This window comes from Megascapheus bottae, unplaced genomic scaffold, assembly GCF_031878675.1.
Source record: "Megascapheus bottae isolate mThoBot1 unplaced genomic scaffold, mThoBot2.hap1 HAP1_SCAFFOLD_83, whole genome shotgun sequence".
Lineage (NCBI taxonomy): Eukaryota > Metazoa > Chordata > Mammalia > Rodentia > Geomyidae > Megascapheus > Megascapheus bottae.
Window position 1 is genome coordinate 403968 of NW_028327584.1, and position 23942 is coordinate 427909.

General features: G+C 43.1%; 1 non-coding gene across 1 annotated transcript; it reads right to left on the reverse strand.

Moving 5' to 3' along the window:
* Positions 1 to 2853: 2853 nt before the first annotated feature.
* LOC150039612 (small nucleolar RNA SNORA13) lies at positions 2854 to 2988 on the reverse strand. Its single transcript, XR_016534311.1, has one exon. It is a non-coding gene; the product is annotated as a small nucleolar RNA SNORA13 (small nucleolar RNA).
* Between the last annotated feature and the right edge of the window lie 20954 nt (positions 2989 to 23942).

A 23942-nucleotide genomic window follows, 5' to 3' on the forward strand; every position in this document is an offset into this window, starting at 1 on the left:
ACCCCCCCGCCCCCAAAGAAGCAAATTATACAGAATAAATAGCTCTCAATTTGATTTATGCAAGTCTACATAATCTTCTGTCAGCTCTGATGATCCTAAGCCTGCTTTCAAATGAAACAGCTATCCACTGAGCACCGCAGGGAATGGTGCCCACCAGCCTGAGCAGTCAGTACATCCTGGTGGATCACTTCATCTACTCTACTGCCCCAATAACTAGTGTCTTGCTTCTAAATAATTAATATTGTACATATTCTGTCCTTTTACAAAAACTACTTGCTGACTATAGCATATACATGTAAAAATGTTTTCTTTCAGAAAAGAAATGGGTCCAAAGACAGCCTGATTGAAGAAAAACCTCATCTATCTACAAGCAATCTGACTGGAAAGCACACAGCAAAAACAGTGAAAATTGTTTAAGCTGCCCGCCTCAAGATAGAGACTTGATCCTAATGAAGAGCCAGGAGTGGGCTGAGAAGGTTGTATCACTGATACTTGTCACAATGTGAATTAGCTAACTATTTAAGTATCTTGGACCTTTGTCTCCTGAGTACAAAGAGAAAGCATCCTCACTTCTTGTCCTGAACAGAACTGAAGGGTAGCCTTGTAAGCTCAATGTCATGTCTTCCTTTCTGAACCTGGACACCTTCCACTCATCTGCCCACAAACACAACCAGACCAGATGCTTCTTCCCATCAGCCTCCAGGAGTTCTGGCCTGCAGCTGGCTGTTGCTGTGCAATAGAATTCCAAGTGGGCAGAAAACCAACTTCCCAGCTCCAAGTACTTTAAAACTACTGCTCCACAGGGAGGCATCACCTTCAGAATGTTTTCATTTACATGAAGCTCACTCTGATATTGTATTGTGGCATTAAGTCCCAATGGTTATTTATAAATGATGTAAAATCTGTTTTTCAGTGTTACTTTTTTATGTATTTTTATTGTAATTAATAGAAGGGTTACATGATATTTGCCAGATAGAATGTGCATTAATTCACATACATTAAATCCCTTTCACATGTTCAGAGTTACTTTTTAAATGCCCTTGTTTTCTGAGTTGGGGAAGGGCAGCTACATGCCAATTTTTGTCCTTCCACTGTCTGGCTACCAAGCTTCCTTGGCTCTTCACATAACCAGGGAAAATGGGGCATCCTTCCTGGCTCCAGTGTTTTCTCCCAGACTACTGACTATGCTCTAATGTGTAGTTACACTCTTCCTTTTAGTCAACTGGGCTACAGTAAACAATTCCCTCTACTTTTCATTTCAGTTTTGGCCACTTTGCAACCTCAGACCTACCTAGGACCGATACCCCAGATCAGATTTATACCTGAGTCTTTATGGTTCATTTCTCCAGTTCGGAAGCAGCTTCTATCACAAGAAAATTGCTGCCCCACAGCTACATTTGGGGCCAGTAAGCTTCTGGCAAGTTAAACATCCTTGTTTAACTGGTCAAAGCCAGAATAAATCCTACCTGCCCTGGTCTGTTTGCTACCTGACTTAATTTCCTGCAATAACAAAGCCCAAACCCTAAGTGGTCTAGCCTTTTCTACCCATCTCTTCAGCCTTACCACCTCACAGCCCCTGTTAATAGCCAGCTATCTTACAAAAGGGAAAAACAGCATAAGCCATAGAAGGGGTTTATTTTTCTTGTGCCCACTATCCCAAAAGGTACCTTTTTAGGCCCAACCTGACTAGTTCATGCTTCAGACTCAAATCCTATGATGGAATTCATCTCACAAAGAAAAGGTGGACATATTTCTTCACCAGCTATAGGTCCTCCCAGAGGAGCTATGTTTTAGGTATTATTTCCAGCTCTTAGTACAGTGCTTTGCACTAAATTCTAGCTGCTCAGGAGCCTAATATTTGAAGGTTGTGGTTCGATACCAGCCAGGGCAAAAAAGCCCTTGAGAATCTACAGTCACTAATTAACTAAAAACAGCTGGAAATTAAGCTGGGGCATAAGTGGCTGAGCAGTAGTCTTGGGCACTAAAACCTTAGGAACAGTGTATAAACTGAGTTCAAACCCTTGAAATGGTGCACAGAAAAATACCAAATGCACATACAGCCACCCCAGTGAATGTAGTAAAGCACACACGGGAGTTAAACCGTGAGCTAGCTAGTGTAATTATTTGCCAGAAAACCTTGCTAGGAGCGATCCCAAGGCTATCAGACATGCTGATGAGACTTCAGAAAGATTTGAAGTTACTGGTAGTAAAGATTGAACCTTCCCTTAGATTTTTCAGTAACAGAAGACTGTTTTATGGTGAATAAAAGACTTAAAACACAGGTGTCAAACATTAAAACATTTATTCTTAAACTGTCTTAAACATATAGATGAGGATGCTGGATAGGCATTTATGTGTCCTGTGCAAGTTTTGAAGATACAACACCTAAAATCCTCACCATTGATGCCCTAAAAGGAAAAAGCAACAACTTTTGAAAACATGTGCCAGATCTTTACTACACAGTGGATGCTTCTTTACCAAAAAAGTTAACACTATTACTGTATTCAGCTCTGAATACCAAAACACCTTTACATTTAGCCAATGAGGACAAATCTAAGCAATCTTGAAAGCCTCTATTTTGTGTTATTTCTCTCCTACACCATTTTATTTGCTAACTTTGGGGCATATGTACTAATGATGAACCACAATATTGAAAAATTGCTCCCCATGTCCCTCCGTGCAACTCCCTTATCACCTTACCTGAAGTGTTACATGGTTTTCAAACAGGACAACTCTCCTCGAGCATTCATCTTTCACTGGAGAAAATTTAGTTTAAACTGGTCAAGGGAACCACACACCAGACTCGGGCCATCTCAGAGACCACTTGTACATGCAGATGAACATAAAAGCATGCACTTTCACTTATGCAGCTCCACCACCAAAGACACCAAAAATTTGAGGGCAGGAAAAGCCTGGAAAGCATTTATTTGCACCTTTTTTGACACCGCATTCACAAGTTTGTGAAAGTGATCGGGCAAAAAAAAGGCCATCAGGAAAGCTGCCTGCAGCCTGGGCTGCCAAGATGGTGGTGTGCACGCACACACTCTCCCGTCAGAGCCAAGGAAGCAGGAGTAATGACCGACATCCTCACCTGCACCTTGTGAGGCTGGGTGTGGGCCCTGGCGGCTGCAGCGGGAGGGAAGCGTCCGCACTGGTCCACCAGGCCGTCTGCCATCGCACGCTAGCAAGCACAGGCCACAAGCCGTCTCCGGCCCTCTGGGACTTTCTCGGGAGAAAACGGACGAATTAGGCCCCAGGTTGCAAAGCCGTGATCCCAGCAGGGGGGCTATCCCGGCCAGCGCCCAGGTGTGGAAGGCCTGAGGGAACACACAAGTCCAGATGGGCACAGCACCATCGCTGCCACTGAAAGGAGGAAAGGCATGCCCCCTACCCAGAATGATTTTCTACGGCCTGAAGGACCCATTCCCGCAGTGTGCAGTTGGAGGGGTGTGCCAGGGACCATACCATCTGCAGCCGCACTCTTGCCTGCCGGAGGCCACAGGCACAGGGCAAGCCGAGGGTCCACAGGCCCTCTGGAAGCCTGAAGCCCATTTCTGGTTGGAACCAGTTCTGGTGACTGAAAAACAAACGTTTCCTCAGGTGTGATCTGAGCAGCAGGTGCGTCCCAGAGGCCTCAGACTTGAAGACCCACCGCACCGCCCACCGTCTTCAGTCGAGGGACAGTAAGGTCATTCATGAAAACATTCATGATAATGGTTAATCATGAGGACACAGAAAACAAAAATAGGGACGAAAACCCGAGAGCTGGCCCGACTCGGGGGGCCGCGTCTGGGTAATCCTGGCTACTCAGTAGGCTGGGACTTGAGGATCAGGGTTCGAAGCCAGCCTGGGAGACACTTCCTTCCAATTAACCAACAAAAACAGAAAGGCAAAATTGGGATGAGGCCCCCGGGGTAGTGAGCTAGCCTTGAGAGAGCCCAGGCCGGGAGCGAGTGGGTGCGCACACAGGAGCGGGGCCTGTAGCTCAGGGATTGGAGGTCTTAACACTAGTACCGTTATAAACAAACAAGGTGTTTCCGGCTGCACTCCAGGCCCAGGAAAATAACGAGGAGCAGGAGTATATTTAAACATGCAAATAAGTCACATCGTAAACTCTTGTTCTTCTTGTTCTTGTTCTTGTTTTTTTTGTTCCTCCTCCTCCTCCTCAACCTCCTCTTCCTCTTCTTCTTCTTCTTCTTCTTCTTCTTCTTCTTCTTCTTCTTCTTCTTCTTCTTCTTCTTCTTCTTCTTCTTCTGTTCTTCTTGTTCTTGTTCTTGTTCTTCTTCTTCTTCTTCTTCTTCTTCTTCTTCTTCTTCTTCTCCTTCTTCTTCTCCTCCTCCTCCTCCTCCTCCTCCTCCTCCTCCTCCTCCTCCTCCTCCTCCTCCTCCTTCTTCTTCTTCTTCTTCTTCTTCTTCTTCTTCTTCTTCTTCTTCTTCTTCTTCTAATTCTTCTTGTTTTTCTAGTTCTTCTTGTTCTTCTTCTTGTTCTTCCTCCTCCTCCTCCTCTTTTTCTTCTTCTTCTTCTTCTTCTTCTTCTTCTTCTTCTTCTTCTTCTTCTTCTTCTTCTTCTTCTTCTTCTCCTTTCTGTTTTTCTTCTTCTTTTTATTCTCCTCTACCTTCTCCTTATTATCAGTCCTGAGGCGTGTACCCAGATTCTGAGTACTGTCCTTGAGCTTTCTCAAGGCTAGCACTCTACGTGAGCCTCGGCAACACTTCCGGCTTTTTTTCTATGTATGTGTTACTAAGGAATCGAACCCCGGACATGGTGCATGCTAGGTAAGAACTCTACCACTACATCACACTCCCAGCCATAGCTACATATTATTTCGTTTTTAAAAATGTAATCAATATAAGTCTATCAGTAACATCATTTTTTTCTGTCAATTTTGGGGCTTGAAATCTGGGCCTAGGCACTGTCCTTGAGTTGAAGAACTCAGGGCTACCACCCTACATTTTTAAGCCACAGAGCCACTTCCAGTTTTCTGGAGTCTCACATACTTTCCTGCCCAGACTGACTTTGAATCACAATCCTCAAATCTCAGGCTCCTGATGAGCTAGGATTAAAGTCTTGAGCCACCAGTGCCAGGCGGGTTTACGTTGAAATTCCTGCTCTTATATTTTTTATGGAAAATATACTCTGAGCACATTTAGTTCACACAAACATGTTTCAAATGCTCAGTCAGTAGCTGACAAGGCTAGCAATGGAAAGTCTGGAGATGAACTTGGAGTAAAGCTGTGTTTGTGTGGTCATGAAACTTCTGGATTCAAAACCAGGTGCAAGTGGCTCACCCCTTGAATCCTAGACATTTGGAAGGTGAGATTTGAGTATCACAATTCAAAACCAACCCTTGGCAGAAAAATCTGCAAGATTTGATCTCTAATTAGCTAGCAAAATAGCTCTCCTAGAGGTATTGCTCAAGTGGTAGAGCACCAGACATCAATTTAAAAAAGTAAAGCAAGGGTGTAAGGCTCTGGTGATGGAATAAAAGGAAAAAGATAAAAGGAAATGTATGAGACAGACAGAAGAAAGACATGAAAGGCTCATAACTGTGAAAGAAATTGGGGTTTTATGCTAAAATTTTAGAATTATCACCATAGACATAAAGCAGAGGTTATGTTGTTTCTCCTGTTACCTTTAATCCTTACAGAGGAGAAAGGTAGTGAGAAAGGCTGTGTGGTTGACAGCAGACTCTCCTAGCTCTTGTAAGTCTTATGAGAGAATCATCCAAAGACTAGTTCAGCACCTTTATTTCTTGTTTTACTTTTTCATACATTTTTATTGCTATTATAAAGGTGTTAAAGTTATCTAAGTCAGATATAGACTTGGGGTTTTTTGTGGGGGTTGGTAGTTTTTGTTTTGTGGGTCATGGAGCTTGAACTGGTCCTGGGCTTGTCCCTGAGCTCTTCAGCACAAGGCTATCACCCAACCCTTGAGCCAAGCCCCACTTCTCATTTTCTAGAGCTTAATTGTTGATAAGAGTCTCAGGTGCTTTTGTGCCTGGGCTGGCTTTGAACCTTGATCCTCAGATCTCAGCCTCCAGAGTAGTTAGGATTACAGGTGTGAGCCACCACACCAGGCTTGTACATTTGTTTCTGAGCAACATCACTCCTTCTCCCAGTCCTTCCCAGTTTCTCCCTCGCATGCCCACCCACAAGTTGTATAGCTCATGTTCAACATAATGTGAATTGAGTATCACTGTGGCATTTGTTCACTATTTGTCCTTCCATTTTTGTGCCTTCTCTTACACTCCAAAGACAGATAAACGAACAAACAGACAAAAAGAAAAAATGGCAACAAGCAAAAAAAAACCTCTTGCTTATATTTCCTGGAGTTGCTTTGTGTTCCTCTTCAAAGAATATCCTCCTATGGTGTTACAGTATGACTGCATAGAATCTTAGGTATTTTATCATGTCCCAAAGTATTTTTTGAAAACCACCCAGCATATTTACTTGTAGGTTTATAGGCACGTTCTAGCTACCACAAATGAGTTTGTCTGCCTTACCTCCACTCTAGCCAGAACAAATATGTCTGTCTGGCTTACTTCATTTAGCATAACTTTTTTCCTGTCCTGGCTTTTAGCTCAGTGCCTGAGCACTGTCCTTCGGCTTTCTGAATGCTAGAACTCTACCACTCGAGCTACAGCTCCACTTCTGGATTTTTCTATGTATGTGATACTGAGGAATTGAACCCACACCTTCATGCATGCTAGGCAAGCACTCTACCATTAGGCCAAACGGCCGGCCCCATTTAGCACAATTTTTTTCAAGTCTTTCCATTTTCTTAGGAACGGTACCATAGAGATCCCCTATGACCCAGGAATTCCTCACCTGGGCATTTATCCAATAGAGCACAACCATGTTCATTGTAGCATTATTTACCATTGCAAGATATGGAATCAATCTAGATGCTCCCTCAGTGGATGAATAGATCAAGAAAATGTGGTGTATATGTATACACAATGCAACTCTACTCATCCATCAGAAAAAAGGTTATTGCACTGTTGTTTCTTTTAAAAGAAAACAAAAGAAAAATGCCGAGGCCTACTGGCAGCAAATTGGGGCTCCTGAAATAGGGGGCAGGGACTGGAAAAAATAGAAGAGAGACAAACACATCGGGTCCGGGAGGTCTGCAGCCCAGGTAAAAACTGCATCCTCGTTTTTACAACTCCAGGCTCATCTCCCTTCTTCAACACCAACTTCCAGGTGTTACATTCATATGGTAAATCTCAGGTCATTTAAACAGAATAAGGCCAGAAAACAATAAGACAATAAAGCCACTGTCTGATGCAAATCAAGGTACAGTTTGTTTCCAATTTGGCTCCCAACATATCCCCCGTTTTTATTTTAAAAGAAACACAGGTGCAATTTTTACTCTTTCCTATACCTCTAATTTATCCTGTCTCATTTTCCAAAAATGACTCTGGTCCCTTCATTTAGAGGGGATTGATGGGCGGAGATTCAGCTTCTGTGACTTCTTCAAGCTGACTCAGGGGCGTTGTCTCTGTGCTTGACCAGGGACCTTAAGAAGCCTAGCCTGTTTTATCAAGGGGTTGCAAGGATTAGATATCAGGAACAATAATTTACTCCAAACTAGAGATCATATTTAACATTTAACAACTGCACAAACCATCTTTGGCTACAATAGTGTAACTTACTTAGCACCCATTGGCAAAGGCTTTTTCTTGATTGTCTGGGGAACTAAATCTCTGCAACCTTAACAATGCTTCAGTTGTCAGATCTAAACAGATTAATAGAGACACAAGCCTCAGATCCACAAACTTTTCCTGAATTTGTTGCTGGTGTCAAAATAAAAAATTCGCTCAATTAGGACTTTAAACTACCCACTATCACAGAACATTGACAAGTTCCTTCCCAGTTATGAAAGGCACGGGCATTAGTATGGCATTCTTACAAACTATTCTATGACCTCCCGGCTCTGATTAATTTGAATGGACAAGCACAAGTGACTCTAAGATCTGACACCATCTCTGCCATCCAAGCAGAGGCTTTCGTGTCCCAGTAGTGTCTCTCCACACAGGGATAAACATCCCATTGGCATTTCACTATGTTGGTTGCTGTATTTGAACTCAGGGTCTGGGCGCAGTCTTTCAGCTCTCCAGCTCAAGGCTAGCACCCTGCCACTGTGAGTCCTGAGCTTGGTGCTTGAGTGCTTCCCCCCAGCTTTTCAGCTCAGAGCCAGCACTCTGCCACTTCAGGCTCCAAAGCAACTCTGTCCCAGCATCCTGCTGGCAGATTAGACACCACAGTCTCACAGGGACTTTGCTTTGCCCGGGCAGGCTCAAAGCTGCGGCTTTCAGATCAATGAGTCCTACAAAAGACCACTTTACTCCAATTAGAAGCAACAAGGTGGTCAACTTAGAAATAGTCTCCAAGCATAATCCTACCTGGAACTTGGTGAGGGCCAAACTTACATCTGAATGAGGATCTGCTGTCCTTCTCCATGGGCCTGCTGGAGATTGCTATAAAGTAACTTACAAGAGTAAGCTGAAATAGCAATTGAGCAACCATTTTGATAGTCCTAATTTTCCTTGTTTCTTTTTTAGAAACAAAACTTTAGGATAACTTTACTTTTAAATTTTGTTCAGAAACCATTTCTACTTTTCTTTAAAACTTTTACACTTTTTAACTTAAACTCTTAACACTTTGGTCTTTATTTGCATTTGTAAAACCTTTAAGGCTAAAGGAATTCCCTTTGCCTTTAGGCCCCCTAGGGCCCAGGTCACTCCCTTATTCCTATGGGGTCTGATAGCCGCCTAACAGGCGGCGTTGGCATTTTCATAGGCTATGTGTCTAACTATAATCTTCCTTCCATTCTCATCTTGTACTAGGCGGTCTGCAGTCTCCATTAATCAAGACAAAAATTCTAGATAAGGTTCATTCGGTCCCTGTTTAACTTCTACTAAATTTTTTGTACGATTGGAATTATGTAACCTTTTCCAAGCCTCTTTCGCCACAGCATTTATTTGTAAATAGGCTTCCTTTGCATAACCCAATTGATCTTCAGTGTTTTTATAGGTTCCCTCTCCTAACAACTGATCAAAAGTGTAAGGCAGGTTCTTAGACCTATTTGTTTCAATTTTAGCCTGACACTGTGCAGTGAACTCTGTCTCCCATAATAAGTACTCTCCTGCACTAAGGCATGCTCTGGCAAGCCGCTTCCAGTCATTTGGGCATACAATACCAGCACACGCGGCCTCCAATATTACTTGAGTAAAAGGGGCAGGTGGCCCATATTGGGAGCAGGCACTTTTTAAATCCTGTAATAGTTTAACAGGAATAGGTTGATGGTATACTTGTTCATCATGATCAACTAAACTAGGGAAGCATCGAGGCCCTGAAATATCTTCCCTCTCTCTAGCAGCCTGAGTCAGGTTTAATTGCGATGCACTGTGCCTGGTTGTAGTGCCTGTTAAAAGGGACTTGTTGCTAGGGCCCTTAGTCTTGCCTAAAGTTTGAAAAAGGGATTGGGGCAGTAAGGCTGCAGCCTGAGGCGGTGGGTGTGAGGGGTAAGGTTTAGAATCAGACACCATAGTGGCCTGAGGGTCATATTTCTTTCCTACTTCGGGGGGGCTCTCTACTCTATCCCCATTTTTGATAGAAGATGTAGGATTTCTTCTAACTTCTTCTCCATCGTAGCTATCCTGTCCTCCATTGGCTCATCATAACTTTCCTCCTTGATATATCAAATTTGAATTCTGATACTCAATATCTACTGGTTGTTGTTCCCTTTTCAAGATCTCACTTAGACTCTCTTGGGCTGCGGCATATGACTCAGCCTCAGGTTTTCAGAAGGGTCCTTTAATTCATAAATTTCCCTTAATTCAAGATTAAGTTCAGCATTCTCATATTGAGGATTTATGTACTCACTTACTAAATTCCATACATTAATAGCCTCTACTGGGGTCTTTTCAGGGCCATATACATTATAATAATCTTGAATTCCTTTTCCTATCTGCTGCCAGGTTTTTAGGAATTCCTCCTCTATAGACCTCGGGCATGCCTCCTCCACAAACTGTAGGAAGATCTGAAGTACCCCTTTTTCCACCCACGTTCCGTGGGCTTCAAGTAGGCCTGTTAAGATCGGTACATATGAAGTATGGCTATGAGTTTGACCCATAATTTTTACTCCTGACTATACACTCTCTTAGGGTCCTCTCTTAATAGTCCTATGATGTGTTACTCACCACAGTGGGGTCCTCCAACGTCGTCCCAGATTTTCAGGGTCCCTGTTCGGGGGCCAGTTGCCAGGGCCTACTGGCAGCAAATTGGGGTTCCTGAAATAGGGGGCAGGGACTGGAAAAAATAAAAGAGAGACAAACACATCGGGTCCGGGAGTTCTGCAGCCCAGGTAAAAACTGCAGCCTCGTTTTTTCAACTCCAGGCTTATATCCCTTCTTGAAACCAGGGAACTTCTAGGTGTTACATTCGTATGGTAAATCTCAGGGCATTTAAACAGAATAAGGCCAGAAAACAATAAGACAATAAAGCCATTGTCTGATGCAAATCAAGGTACAGTTTGATTCCACTCTGGCTCCCAACAAGAAAAGAAAAAACATGTCTCATCTCAACTATAAATTAAATATTGTATAAATTTATTATTTAGAATTAATATGTATTCATCATAATTCCAAGTTGTTTGGAAAAAATTACATGGAAGGAAAAAAAATGTAGTGGAGCCTAGTGATCATTAATATGAAGATGTTCAGATATAATTTCAGAAGATGTGGATTGTCTTCCTTTGGTTAGCAAAAGCTACATAAAATACCCCGTGCACCATCAGGGGCGGAAACCTTCCGGAAAGGTGGCCTTGTCCATGATCGCCATAGGCTAGTGGACTGCTCCAGAAATACAAACTATCAACAATCCCAACAGGCTCGATGTCAGTACATATAGCTACCACCATGGGGCGGTAGAAGACAAGCACAACAAAATCACACTGCTTTAGAATCACATCACACACCCACTTCAATTTGAATGAAATTACAACTAAGTAACCATATTAACTATAACCATCTCATGTTTCAGGAATTTTTTAAATCTAGTTTCCATTCTACATTTTCAGAAATATGACAGATTTTCTTATTAAAATCCTGGTGTAGTTATATAAAAAAGACTTGTTTGGGTAGGTTACTTTGTATTACCCCCGAAATGCTCTGCATGTCAGTTCAGACAGGAATGAATATCTCACACTGGCAATTGCCTGTGTATTACAGATATATATGTCCCGAACCAACTGGGAAATAAGGCTGCAGTGGCCTGGAGTCAGCCTGCCATGAAATATACATAGGAATGTGGGCTGAATTATTCATAAGTACTTCTGTTATGGGTTAGGAGGTCATTCTGAATTAAACTTGATTGCTATGTTAGTCACACTCTGGAAAGAAATAGCTTCTAGATTAAAATATCTGTCTTTTATTTTTATGACTAAGTATAGATATAGCATGTGGTTTATGTTCTCATGGTTCCAAGAACATTTTTAGAAATCTCCGTTTCCATGTCAGTAACTTTGTGTGGCAGCCTTCTTCCCTTCCCTCCCCACCCCTCCCCTGCCCTCTGCTTCCCTTCCCTTCCCTTCCCTTCCCCCTCGCGTGCCCTTCCTATTACCTCCCCTCAGATCACTCACTTTCCTTCTCCTTCCCTTCTTTTTCATTCTTCCTTCCCTTCTCCTTCCCTTCTCCTATCTTCCTTCCTTCCTTCCTTCCTTCCTTCCTTCCTTCCTTCTTTCATTACTTCCTACCTTCCTTCCTTTCCTCCCTCCCTTTCCCCACTATTTCTCCAAGACTGTGCTTTGAACTCTGTATTAAATGCTTTCAAGTGCTCAACCACCTGAGCCACACTTCGAACCCAAGCAGTCTATCTTTAGAAAGCAGGCAGACAGACGTTAGGAGAATGTGTGGTTAGGTGAATACCCCGTGCACCATCTCAAATTTGTTGGCGTAAAGGTTTGAGAACTATTCCCTCATGATATTCTGGATCTTGGTAATTTCTGTCGTGATATTACCATTTTCATCTGTGACATTGTTTATTTCGATATGCTCTCTTCTTTTTTTGGTAAGATTTGCTGAGGGTTTGTCAATTTTGTTAAATATTTCAAAGAACCAACTCCTTCTTTTGTTGATTCTTTCTATAGTTTTTTTGGATTCCAAATCATTTAATTCTGCTTTGATTTTAATAATTTGCTTTGTTCTACTGGGATTAGGGTTGGTTTGTTGCTCTTTTTCCAGGAGCTTAAGGTGAGACATTAACTTGTTGGTTTGCGATTTTTCAAATTTGTTGTTGTAGGCACTCAGCGCTATAAATTTTCCTCGAGTACTGCCTTTGCTGTGTGTAAAAGGAGTTAGTATTTTGTGTGCTCCTTATTGTTAAATTTCACAAACTGTTAGATTTCTGTTCTGATCTCTTCGATGACCCATTGGTGATTCAACAATGTGTTGTTCAGTCTCCATGAGTTGCAGGGTTTTCGTTGGTGGAGATTGGTGTTCAGTTCCAATTTCATGCCTTTGTGGTCTGAGAGTGTGCATGGAATAATTTCAGTGTTTCTGAATCTGTCCAGGTTTATTTTATGGTCTAAAATGTGGTCTATTTTGGAAAATGTTCCATGTGCTGCTCAGAAAAACGTATATTGTGTTGTTGCTGGGTGGAATATTCTGCAGATGTCTGTTAGATCTAGTTGGTCTATATAGTTGTTCAGTTCTAAGGTTTCTCTGTTGAGTTTTTGCCTTGTTGATTGGTCCATAGGTGAGAGTGGTGTGTTAAAGTCACCAACAATCACTGTGTTTCGATCCATGTATGGTTTCAGTGTAAGTAAAGTTTGCTTGATGAAGTTCAGAGATCCGGGATTGGGTGTGTAAATATTTAGGATCGTTATATCTTCCTGGAGGAAAGATCCCTTTAGTAGTATGTAGTAACCTTCTTTGTCTTTTTTTTTACTAATTTTAGTTTGAAGTCTATTTTATCTGATGTGAGGATGGCAACTCCAGCCTGTTTATGGGGCCGTTAGTTTGATAGAGTTTATTCCAACCTCTACTTTCAAAAGATGATTGTTTCTTGGGTCAGATTTGTCTCTTGAAGACAGCAGAACGATGGCTCTTGCTTTTTCATCCAACTAGACAGCCTATGCCGTTTAATTGGAGTGTTAAGTCCATTGATATTGAGAGTTAGGATTGAGAGATATTTATTAGTTCCTACCATTTTTAAAAGCTTTTATTAGGGCCTGTATCTTGACAGTTCTTGTGGTCCTTAGATGGTATGCTGTTTAGGTGCCATTTCTTTCCCTATATTGCATTTATTTTGGTTTTCTATGTATAGAACATCTTTGATAATTCTCTGTAGTGTTGATTTTGTTGCGACATATTGTTGCAGCTTTTCCCTGGAATGGAATGTTTGTATTGTTCCCACAGTTATGAATGAGAGCTTAGCTGGGTACAGTATTCTTGGCTGGTAGTTATTTGATTTAAGGGCATTACATGTATGCTTCCAGTCACTTCTTGCTTGCATGGTCTCTGCTGAGTAATCTGGGGTTATTCTGATTGGTTTGCCTTTATAGGTTACTGATCCCTTTTTCCTGGCTGCCTTTAGGATCTTTTCTTTGGTTTCTATTGATCCAGTTAGGATGACGATGTGGCGGTGAGATGTTCTTTTCTGGTCAGGTCTGTTTGGGGTTCTAAAAGCTTCTTGTATCAGGACGGGCTTGCCCTTCGGGATATTTGGGAAATTCTCTGAGATGATTCCCTGAAGTATATTTCCAATACCATTGACCTCTTCCTCCACACCCTCCTCAATATCAATTAGCCTTCAATTAGGCTTCCTCATTGTATCTTGGACCCCCTGAAGCTCTCTCTCATTTTTCCTAGATTTGGAGTGACTCATTTTCTGTTCTTTCTCTATAATAACTAAATTATCTTCAGCCCCTGAACTTCTCTCCTCTGCATTGTCTAACCTGCTATCAAAGCTATCTACTTTATTTTTCATCTCGCTTGCTTCAAATTGCTCATTTTTGATGCCTCACATCTCTTCTTTTAGATCATGTATGGATTTCTTTAGCTCCTTGATTTCCATTTCAGTGGTTAGCTCAGTAGCTTTATTTTCTTTGGACATTTGCTGGAGTTCAGTCACTTTTTATTTGTGGATTCTATGAATTCATCCATCTTTCTTTGAAAAATCTTTATTATGGCGTCCTTTATAGCTTCTTCTTTTTCACATATCACCTTGTTTATGGTTTCCTCTTGTTTAGCTATGGCTTCCTCCCTTATCTCTTTCTTTATATTTTGACATTTTTCATTAATGATGTTTATCAATTGCATTTGTGTAGCACTTGGACCACTCCCCTCTAGGTTTGCAGTGACTGTTCCATTGTGTGTTTACATTGGGGGGGGATGTTGTTTCTTGATTTGACATTTTTCTTGAGTTGCTTGTTCTGCCTATTTGAAAATGGGAGCAAGATTAATACTAAGTACAACTATAGTTTTTCAGATATAACCAACCTAGACTTCTGTACCTGACAGACACTAGACGTTCACAAGTTTTGATTGGTATTATCACTCTTTCTTTTTGTGCACTTACAGACCAGTCTAATACATCCACTGGTAAACGATTTATACCCCAAACAATAATCCTCTCAATCCAATCTCTATTGTCTTTAAGTCCCTCTGAGCCTAGAGAATAATTAAACACCTACATATACAGTATTGCTCAAGAGCCATCAAGTGTAGATCCGTGCAGTATAAGGGTTGAATGATGAACAGAGGTCCAGAGATAGAAAAATAGAATGAGAGAGGTCAGGGGAGGTACAAGAGGATTAACGTAGGAGTGTAAGAATATTGTAGTAATGAAGAAAAGGTATAATGTAAGGATAACTGACCGAAGTTGGTAAGTAGGTAGCATATTTGAGTACAAATTTTGGAAAGTATTAGAATAAAACTTATGTGTTGCTGCACGACTAGATCTTACCCCACCATTGGACTCACAGTGGACCATGGGATGGATCTGCGAGCTTCCGTTTGAGCGTGGTTGGCAGACATTTTACTGTGCTGCTTCCTGGGGCGGCCCCAAGCCAAGGGTCTTGGGATTGAGAGTTTCCAGGGGCTTTCAGCAGGACCAGCAGGAGACCCCTCTGTTCCCAGGGGCGGGGCCCAGCTGAGCACATGGGCTCCAATGGCGGAGCAGAGCCTTTTTGATTCTCAGAAGGGGAGCTTGGCTGCTGGTTGGCCCTTCAGGTCCCTGCTGTTTCCACTGCTTTGTCAGAGTCTGTGACTCTGGGGGGCCCCTTATTGCTGTCTTGCTCAGGATTCCCTGCTGGAGGATGCCCCACTCAAGAATTCAGGGGGGGGCGGGAGTTTGACCTAGTGGTTAAAGTGCTTGCGTAGCATGCATGAAGACCCGGGTTCAATTCCTCGGTACCACATACATAGAAACAAGCCGGAAGTGGTGCTGAGGCTCAAGTGGTAGAGCTCTAGCCTTGAGAAAGTCCAAGGACAGTGCTCAGGCCCTGAGCTCAAGCGCAGGCCTGGCAAAAAAATGAAACAGAATTAAGGGGGGGCAGATGCTGGCTTCTATTTTTCCGCACCCCCTACCCGCTGTTGTAAGGCAAGGTCCCAGCGCCCTCCACTCTCCAGATCCAGTGGCCTGGGAGAGGAGCCTGGTGGGCGGGTGAGAGCTGGGACAGCTCCGCCTCCCCTGGTGGGGTGCTGAGTCTAAGGGTCGGCCTGCTTGTCAGTCTCCAGTTAGAGGGCTGGGGGTTTAGCCCGTTGGGCTGGTGGGAGTTGGGACAGCCCCGCCTCCTTGGTGCGGTGCTGGGTCTTAGTTGGCCCGCCTGTCAATCTCTAGTCAATGGCCTGAGGGAGGGGGCTGTTGAGGGAAGGGACAGGATTCTAAATTCCTTGCCCCCCTGCTCCTGCCAGTCTTTCTTTTGCGCGGTATTGGGGTCTGAATTAAGTTCTATTGCTTGGCACCGCTCTGCTTTCCTATGTATCTGGGGACGCGCTGTATTACTCACGCCTCTGCGTCATTCTTCAGGTGATCCACGGTGGTGGGGAGACTTTCACTCCCCTCGGGTCTCTGCCGATGCCTGTGTTCTGCATCTGGGTTCCGCTGCTTGCTGTTCTGGTTCCGCCTCTGGGTTCCGCTGCTTCCACCGTTCGCTGGCCCGGTTCTGTGCTGGTTTCTGCAGCAGTTGGGCTCCCAGCCTGGCGCCCTTCACTGTAGCTGCTTTTCGCAGCTTGGAGCCAGCGCCGGCCGATGCTTTTCGGGGCTTGGAGCTGGTGGAGGGAGGTGGGGGAGGTGTCCTCGCATTCGGAATTCTTTGAGAACGTTGGATGTAAGCTTTACCTGGATTTCTTTTCTGGTTCGAGTCCTTCTCCTTTGCTTTTTGAGTTTGTTGTTGTGGATTTCTTAAGGTAGTTGGCTCGTGGGACTCCCTGGTTCTCTCTTTTTGTGAGAGAGAGCTAGGCAACGTCCATATTGTCACGGCACCATCTTCCTTCCCTGTGCCCTCTTTTTTTGTATTTTGTTTGCAGCTGTTTTTCTCTGTGTGTTTTTCTTTTACCCAGTCCCTCTTCCCTCCATATGTCTCTCACTTTTTTTCTTTTCTTCAAATGATCTGTCTGGGAGCTACTTCTCCTTCCTGCTTTCCTAATCAATTTGGCTTTGTTGACGTGACCTTTCTAATTGATAATTTTCTTTTTCTTTTTTTTTCTATTGTGAGGCTTTAACTCTAGGCCTGGGTGCTGTCCATGTGCTCTTCATCTCAAGACTGCAACCCTAACCCTTGAGCCACAGAGCCATTTCAGTTTTTCTAAGTGTTTAGTTGGAGATGATAGTCTCATGGAATTCAGTGCCTGGGTTAGATTTGGGCTGGCTTTCCACCTTTTGAACCAGCTTTGAACCGAGATCCTCAAATCTCGGCCTCCAGATTATCTAGGATGACAGGAGTGAGCCATCATACCCTACAAATTGATACTTTTCTTATCCACAATGTAGGAAGATTGTTGTTAACTGTAACCCTAGACAATTCTACAAGATTGCAGTGCCAAATAAAATTGGAAAAATACAAAGACATAAACAGATAGAGACATGGGGACATGGAGGAGGGGAGGCCAGGTCTCCCAAGGCTCACTGGCACTTGAGTACACAAAAGCAAGTGTATTTGCTCGAGTACACACAGGGAAGGTTACCATGGATACATGTAAAAAATAAAGCATCTGTATTAATACTACAATCAGAGCCAAAAAAAGAGTTTGGGAGAGACACTTGTTCACTTATTTTTTTGAGTCTGTAAACTAGAGCCCAGAGAAAGTCCAGATGTGAACTTCACCTTACCAAGCCTTAAAGGCCAATAGCAGGGCCATGAGTGTGGCCTAGTGGTAGAGTGCTTGCCTAGTATGTGAGAAGACCCAGGTTCAATTCCTCAGGACCACATACATAGAGAAATCCATAGTTGCCAAGTGCAGTGGCTCACACTTTTAATCCTAGCTACTCGGGAGGCTGAGATCTGAGGATCACGGTTCAAAGGCAGCATGAGCACTGAAGACTGTTAGGCTCTTATCTCCAATCAATCAATAGAAAATGGGAAGAGCCTCTGTGGATCAAGGGATAGGGCAGTAGCCTTGAGTTGAAGAGCTCAGGGACAGCACCCAGTCCCAGATTTCAATCCCCAACACCCACAAAAACAGAAAAAGAAAAAGCCAGAAGTTCTGCTCTGGCTCATGTGGAAGAGTGCCTGCCTTGAGGAATGCCCAAGAACAGTGCTCAGTCCTTGAGTTCAAGACCAAGGACTGGCAAAATAAAAAAAAAGGTCAACAGCATGCAAGGTTCAGTTCCCAGCCTTTGCAGCACTAAGGAAGGGAAGAGGGTTGAGAAGGGTCTCTTAATCCTATCCAGAGTTGTCTGTTGTAACCCTTCCTTAGCAAGCTCTCAGAGTGTTGTCATGGTGGAGTTCCAATCTCTCAGAATTTTTTAACTTCAACTCAAATTCCGTGCTCCCTACAAGCAATTTTATTTATTTATTTATTTTGCCAGTCCTGGGCTTGAACTCAGGGCCTGAGCAGTGTTCTTGGGTTTTCTTAAGGCTAGAGCTCTACCACTTCAGCCACAGCACCACTTCCAGCTTTTTCTATGCATGTGGTACCAAGGAGTCGAGCCCAGGATTTCGTGCATGCTAAGTAAGCACACTCCTGATCGTATTGCCTTTATGTGGTCTAACCTCATTTGATGTGATACTGTAGTTTTGTTTTTTGGGTTTTTTTGGTCAGTACATTTGATGATTCTCATCCACTGCCAGTGTATGTTAGAAGCTGGTATTGATACTAAATAATACAGTGAGTAGGATTTTTATATTTGAAATATCACTAGTGGCAAAATCTAACAGACATTTGCTTAGAAATTGCTTTTAATTTCTCAGGAAGTTCAGTACAAGCTAACATGTGTGGCATATATCAACTAGGAGAAATGATTCATGAAAATATGACTCATTTGAACAGGAGTCAGTGAAAAGATACAAAATCTAAAAGCAGGATATACATATTATAATAATTTGCATCCTTTGTCCATCTGTGTTTCTTATTAATTCCATTTGTAGTGTACAATTCTAGGTAAAATCTTCTAAAATGTTTCCAAACAATTTCCTATTTTAACAGGAAAAAGATTATACACCATTTATAACCCTGATGAAGTTCACAGAATCTAGATTTTTCCGTATTTTTTTCTGTTTTTGTTTTTGTTTTGTTGGGACATGGAGCTTGAACTCAGCCTGGGCATTACTCTTGAGCTCTTCAGCTCAAGTCTACCACCTTACCCAGAATCCAAGCCACACTTCCCTTTTTCTAAAGGTTAGTTAGAGAAAGGATTGTCAGGTCTTTTTGTGCCAGGATGGCTTTAAGCCTTGATTCTCAGATCTCAGTCTCCTGAATAGCTAGGATTATAGAAGTGAGCCACCATGCACACCTTGTCAAGCTTCCTTGTTTTTTTTGTTTCTTTAAGCAGTCCTTTGGCTTGAACTCCGTCTGAGCAATGTCCTTCAGCTTTCCTCAAGCCTAGTGATCTACTACCTGAGCCACAGCACCAATTCTTACTTTTTCTATGTATGTTGTACCGAGGAATTGAACCCTGGTCTTCATACAAGCACTCTACCACTATGCCAAACTCCCAGCCCCTCCACATTCCTTTTTATGATAGATCTTTCCATGTAGTCTAGGATGGCTAGAATTCCTTCTTGAGTTTCCCAAGATCAGGAAGTATAGGAGTGTCCCATTCTGCATGGCTACATTAGCCATTGTTTAGAGTACAGATCCCTCTTCCTTCTATCTATCTACAGCAATTTTCATCTTCCACGTACAATCACTAAACATGCAGCTCCTGTTTCTCTCTACTCCATTCTCTGAAACCATCATGCTTTTTGGCTCTATGGGTTTGTTGATCCTTGGAAGCTCTGGAAGGGAAATCATACCCTAGCCGTTCCTTTATGACTGCTGTATTTTATTTGGTTTACTCTATTGAAGATTCATCTGTAAAATATAGTAAAATGTTCTTCTTTTTTAATGCACTGTTTTGCATACTTCTATCTTTAGGTTATTATGAATAGTTGTGAAGTGATTCTCCACATGTGTACAAATCTAGAAATAGAAGTGTTGGACCACATTCCTATGTAATTCTATATTTAGTTCTTTTTTAGCACTGTCCACGCAATTTTTGATTGTTGTATATTCCTTGCAGAAATATACCAAAGTTCTCTTTCTTCTCACAACCTTCCCAATAATAGTTAGACTTTGGAAGTTGGTTTTGTGTGTGTGTGTGTGTGTGTGTGTGTGTGTGTGTGTTTCTTTTTGTTCAAAACTATGTCTATATTAAAATATTTAGATAAGTGATTTTATTGTAATTTTAATTTTTCTCATGACTATTGATATTGAACTTCTTTCTACATTTTGAACCACTATTTGTATATATTCTCTTTAGAAAGGACTCTCCAATCTCCAATCTTTTTTCCCTTTTGTTTGTAGGGGAGCACGGGGAATCATGGGACTTGGACTTTGCGCCGTGAGCTCTTCACTTCAATGCTACTCTCCTACACTGGATATTGCCCCTGAGTTCTTCACCTCAAGGCTACCTACCACTCTACCCCTTGAGCCACTTCCCATTATGTACAGAACAAAGGTCATCCTCAGTCTGAACCATTAGTGCTTTTGAAAAAGTAAAATGTATAGTAAACTTGTAGTAATATAAAACAGTAAGAAATAAATTTCTTGCCAGGTGCATTGACTTACACCTGTAATCCTAGCTACTCAGATATCAGGCTGGTATTTGGGGTTTTGGTTCAAAGCCAGCCTGGCCATTAGAAATCTGTGAGACTCTCATCTCTAATTAACCACTAGAATATGGGAAGTAACACTGTGGCTTCGTAGGTAGGGTGATAGCCTTGAACTGAAGAGCTCAGGAACAGTGCCCACAGGCCCAGAGTTCAAGCCCTACAACCCACCAAAAAACAAAAAACAAAAGAAAAAAGTTTCTCCCCAAACTGATTATTATGCCAGACATAGGAAATTAACATTCTGCATGTACTGCACTGTATTATAACTTGATACCCTAAAATTTTGCAATATTCTCACACTATGAGCATATGCCATCATATAATGTAATTTCTTTTCAATGGAATAATTCCATTCATAACGTAATCTACTCCCCCTGTTTTGCTTTTGTTGATACCACAGTTGCTCTACCACAATATGGCACAAGCCATTAGCCATTTTCTGGTGGGTAATTGGAAATGAGTTTCATGGAATTTTGTGCCAGGATGGCTTTAAACCATAGTCCTCAGATCTCAGTCTCCTGAGTAGTTAGGATGACAGGCTTGAGCCTCCCGCACATGGCTTGCCATTTCTTTTGTGGGTCATGGGACTTCCACTCTGGGCCTAGGTGCCATCCCTAAGCTCTTCATGTCAATATTTTATGTAAGGATAAAGCATTCATGTAGAAGTATAAAATTCCAGACATGGTGTGTCTAAAACTCAGGGCTAATTGCTTGATGGAAATGTGCCATTACAGAAGTCTGTGTCATTTGATGATGTGGCTGTAGACTTCAGCTGGGAGGAGTGGCAGAATCTGGACAAAGCTCAGAGGTCCCTATACAGAGATGTAATGCTGGAGACCTACAGCAACTTGTGTCATTAGGTGAACAAAAGTCAAACTAACTTACAGGGTCAAGTGCCTTGTTATTCTGTAGATAGGTGAATATTTATCAAACTTTAAATCCTATTTAAATGTAAGATTCTAGGCCCTGAGAAGTATCATTTTTTTTCTAAAGAAAATCTAAAGTTGAGGGAAGGAAGATGGCGCCGAGACAATAGGGACGCAGCCTAGCTCTCTCTGACAAAAAGAGAGAACCAGGGAGTCCCACGAGCCAACTACCTTAAGAAATCCACAACAACAAAATCAAAAGCAACGGAGAAGGACTCAAACCAGAAAAGAAATCCAGATAAAGCTCACATCCAACTTTCTCAAAGAATTCAGAACGCGAAGACCCCTCCCCCACTTCTCGCCGTCAGATCAAAGCCTCAAAAGCCGCGGAAAGCCTCGAAAAACTGCAGCTGGCGCCGGATCAAGCCGCGAAAAGCAGCTTGAGCAGGTGCCTGCCTCACGCTGGGAAAGCAGTGGCAAGCTCCAGCTCTAATCCATGAAAAGCAGTGGCAGTGGAGGGTGCCAGGCTGGGAGCCCATCGGCTGCAGAAACCAGCACAGAACCGGGCCAGGGAACGGCGGAAGCAGCGGAACCCAAACTCGGAACCAGAACAGCAAGCAGTAGAACTCAGACGCAGAACACAGGCGGCGGCGGTGACCCGAGGGGAGTGAAAGACTCCCTACCACTGTGGAGCACCTGCAGATGGATACAGAGGCATGAGTAATACAGCGCATCCCCAAACACATGAGGAAAGCAGAGCAGGTGCCTAGCAATAGAACATAACAGACCCCAACACCCCGCCCGAGAAAGACTGGCGGGAGCAGGGGGCCAAGGAATTAAGAATCCTGTCCCTTCCCTCAACTGCCCCCTCCCTCAGGCCATTGACTAGAGATTGACAGGCGGGCTACCCATAAGACCCAGCACCCCACCGCGGAAGGCGGGGCTGTCCCAACTCCCACCCGCCCAAAGGGCTCAACCCCCAGCCCAGTGACTGGAGACTGACAAGCGGGCCGACCCTAAGACTCAGCACCCCACCAGGGGAGGCGGAGCTGTCCCAGCTCCCACCCACCCACCAGGCTCCTCTCCCAGGCCACTGGATCTGGAGAGTGGAGGGCGTTGGGACCCTGCCTTACAACAGTGGGTAGGGGGTGAGGGTAAATAGGAGCCAGCATCTGCTCCACCTCAATTCTTGAGCGGGGCATCGTCCAGCTGGGAATCCTGAGCAAGACAGCACTGAAGGGCCCCCCACAGTCACAGACTCTGACAAAGTAGTGGAAACACAGCAGAGATCTGAAGGGCCGACCAGCAGCCAGCTCCCTTTCTGAGAATCAAAAAGGCGCTGCTCCGCCCTTGGAGCCAAGTCCCCAGCTGGGCCCCGCCCCTGGGAACAGAGGGGTCTCCTCCTGGTCCTGCTGAGAGCCTCGGAAACTCTCAATCCCCAGACACTTGGCTTGGGGCCGCCCCTGGAAGCAGCACAGGAAAACGTTTGCCAACCGTGCTCAGACGGAAGCTCGCAGATCCATCCCATGGTCCACTGTGAGGCTACAGGTTAGGCTAAGAGGTAGTCGTGCAGCAACACATAAGTTTTAATCTAATATTTTCCAAACTTTGTACTCAAATACGCTACCTACTTACCCCCTGACCTCTCTCATTCTATTTTTCTATCTCTGGACCTCTGCTCGTCTTTCAACCCTTATACTGCATGGATCTACACTTGATGGCTGTTGAGCAATACTGTATATCTAGATGTTTAATTATTCTCTTGGCAAAGAGGGACTTAAAGACAATAGAGACTGGATTGAGAGGATTATTGTTTTGGGTACAAATCGCTTATCAGTGGATTATTAGAGTGGTCTGTAAGTGCACAAAAAGAAAGAGTGATAACACCAATCAAAACTTGTGAACATCTAGAGTCTGCTAGCTACAGAGGTCTAGGTTGGTTATATCTGAAAAACAATAATCGTGTTTAGTATTAATCTTCCTCCCATTTTCAAATGTGCAGTAGAAACTCAAGAAAAATGTCAAATCAAGAAACAACATCCCCCACCCTCCCCAATGTAAACAGCCAATGGAACAGTCACTGGCAAACGTAGAGGAGAGTCTTCCAAGTGCTGTACAAATGCAATTGATAAACATCATTAATGAAAAATGTCAAAATATAAAGAAAGAGATAAGGGAGAAAGCCATAGCTGATCAAGAGGAAACCATAAACAAGGTGATAAGTGAAAAAGAAGAAGCCATAAAGGAAGCCATAATAAAGGTTTTTCAAAGAAAGATGGATGAATTCATAGAATCCACAAATAAAAAGTGACCGAACTCCAGCAAATGTTCAAAGAAAATAAAGCTACTGAGCTAACCACTGAAATGGAAATCAAGGAGCTAAAAAAAATCCATACATGATCTAAAAGAAGAGATGCAAGGCATCAATAATGAGCAATTAGAAGCAAGGGAGATGAAAAATAAAGTAGATAGCATTGATAGCAGGTTAGACAATGCAGAGGAGAGAATTTCTGGGGCTGAAGATATTTTAGTTACTATGGAGAAAGAACAGAAAATGAGTCACTCCAAATCTAGGAAAAATGAGAGAGCGCTTCAGGAGGTCCAAGATACAATTAGGAAACCTAATTTAAGGCTAATTGGTATTGAGGAGGGTGTGGAGAAAGAGGTCAATGGTATTGGAAATATACTTCAGGGAATCATCTCAGTGAATTTCCCAAATATCCAGAAGGGCAGACCCATCCAGATACAAGAAACTTT